Here is a 9,666-nt window from a genome sequence, read left to right as displayed (position 1 = left end):
AGTAATTTGTTCACCCACCGTATAATACTTATGCTCTCGAGAGAAGCCACTAGTGAAACCTATGGCCCCCGGGTCTATCTTTATCATATTAATCTCCTACTACTTAGTTATTTACTTTGCTATTTATGTTGCCTTTATTTTACTTTGCATCTTTATCATAAAAATACCAAAAATATTATATTATCATATCTATCAGATCTCACTCTCGTAAGTGGCCCTATAGGGATTGACAACCCCTATTTGCGTTGGTTGCGAGGATTTATTTGTTTTGTGCATGTACGAGGGACTCGTGCGTAGCCTCCTACTGGATTGATACCTTGGTTCTCAAAAACTGAGGGAAATACTTACGCTACTTTGCTGCATCACCCCTTCCTCTTCGAGGAAAATCAACGCAGTGCTAAAAGAGGTAGCTCGCGCCCGCGGCGTCCATGGCCGGATCGGCCACGTGCTGGCCATCCAACTCCTCCCCTTCGCCTACAAGCCCTCCCCGACCACCCAGTGGCGAACCCTAGCAACCCCACTCTCCCCCTCTCGCCCCAGATCCTCCTTCCCGCACACAGCCGAACACCCTTGCCGTCATGGTCTCCGTCGATCCCGCGGTCACTATCATGGAATTGTCACGGCAGATGTCCTAGTGAAAGGACTTAGTCGTGGAGCCATCGCGACGGGTTAGTTTGAAGGGGTTAAAGCGGACACAGGGACGCAAGAGAGTTTATACTAGTTCGGCCCCTTCGATGAAGGTAAAAGCCTACGTCTATTTGTGATGGAATTGATGGGGTTTCGATGACTAGGGAGCAAACAAGCTTCGCCTATGTCTCGAGTTGTTGTCTGTTGTCCTTGAACCGCCGCCGGGTCGTCCCCTTATATACACGGGTGACTCCCGTCGGTTTACAGAGTCCCAATACCGGCTCATAGATGTGTCCGGTTTGGTCTCTACTTATCCCTAACTTACAATACAAGTTAACTACTAACGCCGGTTTATGGCTACAGGCCTTGAACCGACCATGGGCCTTGAGCCCTCATCTGCCTTCTTGGGCTTTAACATACTTAACTACTGACGAAGTTAACCCGGCCCAGATAGGCCGGTTTACGCCCAGTAGTAATATCCCCAACATTAGGCCCCAGATTGATTTGAACGGTTCATGTCAATCCTTTAACAAAAGCTTCATCTTCAACATCTTCTCATAAATTGGTAAACCGCCATGATGTCATCTTCTCTGATTACTGTAAACCGGAGTGACGTCACCTGTCATAATGAAGCTATCCAATATGCTTCTTTGTTTAATAGATCTGCGGAAATCGAGGCGACAGCTCTGTTTCGTGGCCCCTTGATTGTCGCGCCTGACACCTGTTCTTTCGCCTTATAAATAGGACCAAAGGGTCATTTCTTTTCTCCCCTTCGTGCCTTTCTTCTTCGTCTTCCTCGCGTCGCCAGCCTCGGAGCTCCGCCGCCGCCGTCGACCTCTGCTTCAACCTTGGCCGCTGCATCAACCTGGGCACACCAGAGCATCGCGGCAACCTTCCGCGTCTTCCTCATCTCCGGTAAATCTTCTATCCTTTCCCCCGCAGATCTGACCTAGCGTTTCACAGTTCTTCAGTGTTCATCGTCTGCCTCTTGCTCATACGATAGATCTTCAGATGACTCCGCAAATCTTTATTCTGTGCAATGGTAGCTGTTTACCCTTCGCCTTTACTTACACATCTCAAAACCATAGATCTGTATGTACGTCTTGCTCATTGATTCGGTACTACTCCTTTTGGACCTCTGAATACTTTTCTTTTTTCTGAACTTGCTTTAGATCCATCACTGTAGAGAAATCTTATGAAATCTGTTTCTATAAACTTACTCATCTGCTTCAATGTTTCAACCAGGCGGTTTAACCTTGTAGAAAAAAATTGCCAAACCGGTATATACCATTAGTCCCCTTGTTGAACCGCCAGATGTTGTTGCTTCATAAAACTCCGGTTCAGATAGTTCTGTCTCTGGTTTAACATTGCACATACCAATGTACCTTGATCAAATGCATTTTTGAACCAGGATCTTCTACCTTGTAGATTCCATCATGGCCAAGCAAGTATATGAGTGCAATTGGGTTCCTTCTCGCGTCACAGAGGCTCAGCTGGGCGATCTAGTCCTGATCGGCGCTTTAGGCAGCAAAGATACCATCCATTGGAGGGCTCCTGGCAAAGAACGCCCTCCCACTCCTCAAGAAGGAGAGGTTGTTGTTTTTGTAGATCACTTAGCTCGGGGCTTTAAGCCGCTCGGTTCTAAATTTTACCAGGATGTTTTGGCTGATTTCCAACTCCATCCACAAGACACTGGCCCCAATTCTGTTACAAATATGTGTCACTTCCAAGTGCTCTGTGAGGCGTTCTTTCAAGAGGAGCCCACAGTGGAATTGTTTAGAGACCTTTTCCATCTAAACCGCCGTACTGAGTTTACTGACGGCTCCAATATGGAGTTGGGTGGCGTGGCGATCCAGAAAAGGAAAGAGGTCACATACCCTCATGCCAAACTGCACAGCCACCCCAAAGAGTGGAATCAGACATGGTTCTATTGCAAAGACACCTCCCCTGCTGGTGAGAATCCCTTGCCTGGCTTTGGTCCGGAGCGGCTCAGCAATACACACCCTTTTCCGCAAAGATTGACTGCCCAGGAGAGAAGCAAATATGCTCCTCAACTGTCGAAGCTCAGAGCCTTTATGGCCAACGGTTTAACAGGGGTTGATCTTGCTCGCTGTTGGATATCATGGAGCATACTGCCCCTTAGTCAGCGCTCCGGTTTGATGTGCGAGTATACCGGCAGTGTTGATGACCCACTGCGACATTCCAAAATCCAGCTCACCGATGAAGAAATCACAGAGGCTGTGAATAAGATGCTGAATGAACCGGAATATATCTGTGCTAAAAACGGCCTGCTTCCCTTCTATGCCACCAACAAACCGCCAGCTATAAGACCTTGATTTTTCCTTTTGTTGAATCTGTTATTGACATATCTGGTCATTGTTTAATATCAGTGTCTGTGTAATCAGGGCAATGATCCGTTTTGGAGAAAGAAATTGCCACAGGAGAAACCAGAAAAACCAGACAAACCGGAAAGAGCAACCCGGCAAAAGACTAAAGCTGTAAAGAAGACTGCCCACAGAAAAAGAACTACTGCATCTTCTAATCCGGCCCATGATGATGATGTGGATAATCCGGACCTTGAGGTAGAGCTTGACTCACTTGGCTTATTTTTCATGCATCTTATTGATGATGATATTTGTCAGGATGATGCCGAAGCCAGCCACGCTGATGCTGCAGAGGTAATTATTCTCTCTTCCGATTCAGAACCTTTGCCTTCGCTAAAATCCGTCGGGCAAACCGGAAAGTTAAATTTTCTCATCCTCTTGCTTATTTGGATCCCAAATTTCTTATGAAGACCCAACAGCACGAAGCTCGTCGCACAACCCGGCACAGCGGCCAGGTAGTTACCTCCGCCGGTTTACCGAACAGTCCGGTTCGGAAACGCCGTTCAGAGGTCTCTAATTTGCTTGTCAGTGATTATCCTAAAGCGGGCTGCTTTCGTCAACCTCTTAATCTATCTGACTCCGATTACCAGGTTACTTCCCACTCATCTTCTGGCGAGTCATCGGCTACTCAGCTACCACCGCTCAAAACGGTGCTTGGATAAGCTATACTTATTATGATATTTGCAGCACATCGCCTTAGAACATATGCTGTATTTGATTTTGTTATTCTTTTTAGGGCCAAACCTAGGCCAAGCAAGAAGGCCCGCCTGGACAAAGCGGTCGAAGAAGATGCCATTCTTGAGCCAGGCAAGACACCCGATCTTGAAGCGGCTATTCCTGAGGATGTACCCAACGATCCACCGCCGCAAGACGACGATCTTATTGCTGAAGAGAGACCTACTGATGCCTCAGGTCCTGTCAATCAGCCCATAGGCTCCATCCGGATTGAAAGATCCACCAGTTCAGCAAAACCTACTGACAAGCCAACAGCCCCAGTGCAAACCGGCGATACTCAGGAGGATGAGGTTGCCATTACTGGCACTGGCCATACCGAGCCAAGTAATCCTGTTGCTTTGTCCAAACATTCTGCCAAGGAAGAATTTGCTGCCTTTGGTAAAGGCAAGTGGAATGCTGATCTGGCAACTTACGCTGCTCTGAACGCCCAAGATATCCATTCCGGCTACCTGAACCGGCTGTATACCAGCCGTGACTATGAAGCCAGTCTGGTTAATATGATGAAGGATAAATACGAGGTAACTTCCATATGCTCTTTCCTGCTTGTATGCTTCAATACTTGCTGGCTCTCCTAGCCCCCAAGGGCCGGTTTGTAATCTTCTTTCAAACCGGGACTTACTAATATAAATCTTAATACTTTGAAATTCGCCGATGTAGCCCCCAAGGGCCGGTTCAACTTAGCGTAGTTAAACCGGTACTTTAAGTAATTGAGATTGCCGCATCAGAATATATATACGAGCAAATAGCCATTAGCCCCCAAGTGCCAAGTTGAATACTTGTATTGATCTTGGGACTTTGTAAGCAATTGAAAGATGAAGATCGAATATGCATTAGCCCCCAAGTGCTAAGTGCATAACTTGTTATGTGGTTGGTACTTCAATCCTTGTACCGTTTTGTTGAAGCATATAACTGTCTGCATGCAGGCGGAGCTGAAAACGAAAGAAAGCCAAGTCGCCGATCTCCAAGAAAACCTGAAAACCCAACAAGCTGAAACCTCCAAAGCAAAAGAGGAATTAGCCAACGCTTTAAGCGCCATGGAACAGCTTAAGGAGAGCTTCAAGAAGAAGCGGGCGGATTGGGCCACTGAAAAGTCTGCTTTAATCAAACGAGCAGAGGATGCTGAGGCTGCACTAAAACCAGTGGCGGATGAACTGACCAGCATAAAGCGGCACGTGCATGCCATGACTACAGCTATCTTTGGTAAGTCAGTTTGACTTCTGAATTGGCTCTGCCTTCTTACAGAGTTGCCGGTTTATTAACCCTTTATGGTATTTCAGGGACATGCATTGGTCACTTGGGGTCAGATGTGCGGAAGAAACTGAAAGCCGCCTATACATTGGTTGAACAATTGTATACTGGTGCCCAGCGGATCATCTGTACCGCATCCCATAACAAACCGGCGCCCACTTTGATTCAAGACACTCTGATGAAACTGTCGGTGCTTCCTGCCCGGGTTGAAGAGCTGAAGAAATCTGCTGCTTGAACCGGTGCGATCAATGCCTTAATTCGGGCAAAAGCCTGGGTGCCGAATTTTGATCCTATTGAAGCGGCTCAGGGCTATCCCAGCTTGAAGGAAGACGGGTCAGAGTTTGGTGAAGCGGATCTGCGAGCAATAAACCGGGAGGTTCGTCCGCTAGCTTGTCAATTGGCTGAAGAAGCAGACTTGTCTCATTATCAAGCCCAATATGACAATCAGAACAAGCGAATAGCTGCACCAATCCATGAATCGGAAAATCTGATCCCTCCAATCCGTAAGCATACTTACGCTCCCGATATTGACCCGTCATTGCTGATCCATGATGAAGTTGTTTTTCAAGCATTAATGGGAATCGACTGGGCAACTGTTGATTTCCAGCCACTGGGTAGAGAAACGGAGGCTGAAGCGGCGCAGGATGACCCACAACCATCAGGCCAGGCTGGTGACCAAACTTGAACTGGAAGCCGGTTTTAAAACTGCCTCTTCTTTGCAAAAAACAATGATATTATTATGGGCACCCTGTTGCCTTATAATAGGCTAGCTGATACTTTTGATGTTGATATGCCTTCGTGCATAATTTGTTCTTCTTGTGGTGATGAACTTTCCAAAGCACTTTCTGCAATAAGAAACTCTTCAAGTGCCACCGCGGTTGTTACCGTCAGGCGGAATATGATGTCTGCATATATGAAGTCAAAACATCCAAGAATTCTTAAGTATATGACCAAATTTTTGAGATACATAATACCTGCCATCGTTGAGCGTGAAGTTGGCTTGGCCAATCTTGAAGCGGAGTTTTGCAAACCCGCACTGTTGGAGGAGATAACAGCTCCTGTATATATATGACGCTAGTTTACCATGTAAAACCGTGCCGGGTTATAATAAACACCGTGTTACTCCATAAGAGGATGTTAACAACAAGGATCAAACCGGGCAAATAGTCTTCGGATTGACATGAACTGTGTTCCGTCAATTGATTGGTTGAAAAATTTGTCGGTTTAAAAAAAATGCAATAAAAAAGAAAAAAGTATCTTGCAAAGAAAAGTGCGAAGCAAAAGCAATGACAAAACCGTTTGCAAAAAAGGTTTATTTGAGCTGATCAAATGGCGTTACCATGGCCGAACACGACCAAGCTCCCGTTAGGTGTAACTATGGTTCTAGTCAGCCAGGTCCCCAAATGAAACCGTGGCATTTATGCCGACCAAGTGGCATGGCAATGGTTCGGGTTCGACCAAGCCCCCAAGTGATTCTGTGGCCTTAGGCCGATCAAGAGGCATGACTGGTTCAGACGTGAGCAAGTCCCCAAGTGATCTGGTGGCTCTCGCCTATCAAGAGGTATGGTATTGGTTCGGACACGACCAAACCTCCAAGTGATATAACATGATGCTTTTTTAAAAAGAGAACTCAAGGGGTAAACCGAAGGCCGCTTTAGAACAACTCAGTGTAACCACACATGATGTAAAAGAACAGATACCCCGCTTTAGCTGAGGTTCCGGTTTATTATATTTAACCATAATATATACATCGTTGTAATATGTACATAAGTAGAACCAATGGCTTAGGTATAATAAGGCCGAAGATGAGCTATGTTCCACGGCCTGTTGGTCTCCTCCTCTGATGTACGTGAGTCCTTATGCTCTCGAATATCGATCAGATAGTATGACCCGTTGTGCAGATTCTTGCTGACCACGAAAGGCCCCTCCCAAGGTGGGGATAACTTATGCATATCAGTCTGATCTTGGATGAGACGAAGCACCAAATCTCCTTCCTAGAAGGTTCTGGTTCTGACTCGGCGACTGTGATAATGACGAAGATCCTGTTGGTAAATCGCCGATCGGGCGGCTGCTATGTCACGCTCTTCATCCAACCGGTCCAAAGCATCTTGCCGTGCTATCTCGTTGTCCGCTTCAATATAAGCCGTCACACGAGGTGAATCATGACGGATATCACTGGGGAGAACCGCCTCCGCTCCATAAACCATGAAGAACGGTGTGTATCGTGTTGACCTGTTGGGTGTTGTATTGATGCTCCATAACACAGATGGTAATTCTTCTACCCAACAACCCGGCGTTCTCTGCAAAGGAACCATGAGCCGGGCTTGATGCCTCTCAAGATCTCTTGATTAGCTCTTTCTGCTTGACCATTGGACTGTGGGTGTGCCACTGATGAAACGTCGAGCCGGATGTGCTCCCGTTCGCAGAACTCCTTCATGGCACCTTTGGACAAATTGGTACCATTATCTGTGATGATACTGTGTGGAAAGCCAAACCGGAAAATCACTTTTTTAATGAACTGAACCGCCGTGGCCGCATCACACTTGCTAATAGGTTCTGCCTCCACCCACTTTGTAAACTTGTCAACCGCCACCAGGAGGTGGGTCTTCTTATCTTTGGACCTTTTGAAAGGCCCAACCATATCCAGCCCCCAAGTCGCAAACGGCCAAGTAATTGGAATCATTCTCAATTCTTGAGCTGGTACATGAGCACGTCTTGAGAACTTTTGGCAACCATCACATCGTCTGACCAGATCCTCTGCATCAGCATGAGCAGTTAACCAATAGAAGCCATGGCGAAATGCTTTAGCCACCAGAGATTTTGAACCGGCGTGGTGACCACAATCTCCTGCGTGGATCTCACGCAAAATTTCACGGCCTTCTTCAGGAGACACACAGCGTCGAAATGCTCCTGACACACTGCAATGATGCAACTCGCCGTTGATAATAGTCATGGACTTGGATCACCGGATTATCTGTCTGGCCAGAGTCTCATCCTCTGGTAACTCGCCCCGGTTCTTGTACGCCATGTAGGGAAGCGTCCAATCCGGAATAACATGAAGAGCCGCCACCAATTGAGCCTCCGGATCAGGAATAGCCAAATCCGCTTCACCAGGGATCTTGACCGACGGGTTGTGCAGCACATCCAGAAAAACATTGGGCGGAACCGGTTTGCGCTGAGAGCCCAGCCAGCTTAAAGCGTCCGCCGCTTCATTTTTCCGCCGGTCCATGTGGTCCACCTGATAGCCTTTGAAATGACCTGCAACAATATCCACCTCACGACGATATGCCGCCGTGAGTGGATCCTTAGAGTCCCAAGTGCCAGACACTTGTTGAGCCACGAGGTCCGAGTCACCGAAGCACTTAACTCGACCTAGATTCATCTCCTTAGCCATCCGGAGACCATGGAGCAAGGCTTCATACTCAGCTGCATTGTTAGTACAAGGGAACATTAAGTGGAGAACATAACAAAACTTATCACCTCGTGGGGAAGTTAATACGACTCCAGCCCCCGAACCTTCCAATTGCCTGGATCCGTCAAAATGGATGGTCCAATATGTGTGATCCGGCCTTTCTTAAGGTGCTTGCATTTCCGTCCAATCATTGATAAAATCAACCAGTGCTTGAGACTTAATCGCCGTCCGAGGCACATACTTCAAATCATGCGGCCCAAGCTCTATAGCCCACTTGGCAATCCGGCCAGTTGCTTCCCGGTTCTGGATGATATCCCCCAAAGGAGCAGAACTGACCACCGTAATTGGATGCCCTTGGAAGTATTGTTTAAGCTTCCGGCTTGCCATAAAAACTCCATACACCAGCTTCTGCCAATGCGGATACCTTTGCTTGGACTCAATGAGCACCTCGCTTATATAATAGACCGGACGTTGAACCGGATGCTCCTTACCTGCCTCCTTTCGCTCCACCATAATAGCCACGCTGACCGCCCGAGCATTAGCAGCAACATATAGCAGTAACGGCTCCTTGTCAATGGGAGCGGTGAGAACAGGCGGATTGGCCAATTGCCGCTTTAAGTCCTCAAATGCTTCATCAGCAGCAGAACTCCATACAAACTGATCCGTCTTCTTCAACATCTGATACAAAGGGATTGCCTTCTCACCAAGACGACTGATAAACCGGCTTAACGCGGCAATCCGGCCTGCCAGGCATTGAACATCATTGATACACTTCGGTTTAGCCAGGGAGGTGATGGCTGTGATCTTCTCCGAATTAGCCTCAATTCCCCTATTGGACACCAGGAAGCCTAATAACTTGCCCGCCGGTACACCAAAGACGCATTTGTCCGGATTAAGCATCATCTTGTATGTCCTCAGGTTATCAAAAGTTTCCTTTAAATCACCAATCAGAGTCTCCTTCTCCCTGGATTTAACCACAATATCATCCACGTAGGCATGTACATTACGGCCAATATGTTTGTGTAGACAATTTTGCACACAATGTTGATAAGTTGCCTGGGCACTCTTGAGCCCAAAGGGCATAGACACATAGCAGAAGGCTCCAAAGGGAGTTATGAATGTCGTTTTCTCCTGGTCCTTAACTGCCATTTTGATCTGATGATAGCCAGAATATGCATCCAAAAAACTTAAACGCTCACAACCCGCCGTAGCATCAATAATTTGATCAATACGGGGGAGGGCAAAAGGATCTGCTGGACA

The sequence above is a fragment of the Triticum urartu genome, chromosome 2A (assembly GCF_056163025.1).
Source record: "Triticum urartu cultivar PI428250 chromosome 2A, HENAU_Tu73, whole genome shotgun sequence".
Lineage (NCBI taxonomy): Eukaryota > Viridiplantae > Streptophyta > Magnoliopsida > Poales > Poaceae > Triticum > Triticum urartu.
The sequence above is the reverse complement of the archived record's forward strand: the minus strand, read 5'-3'. Positions refer to the sequence as shown.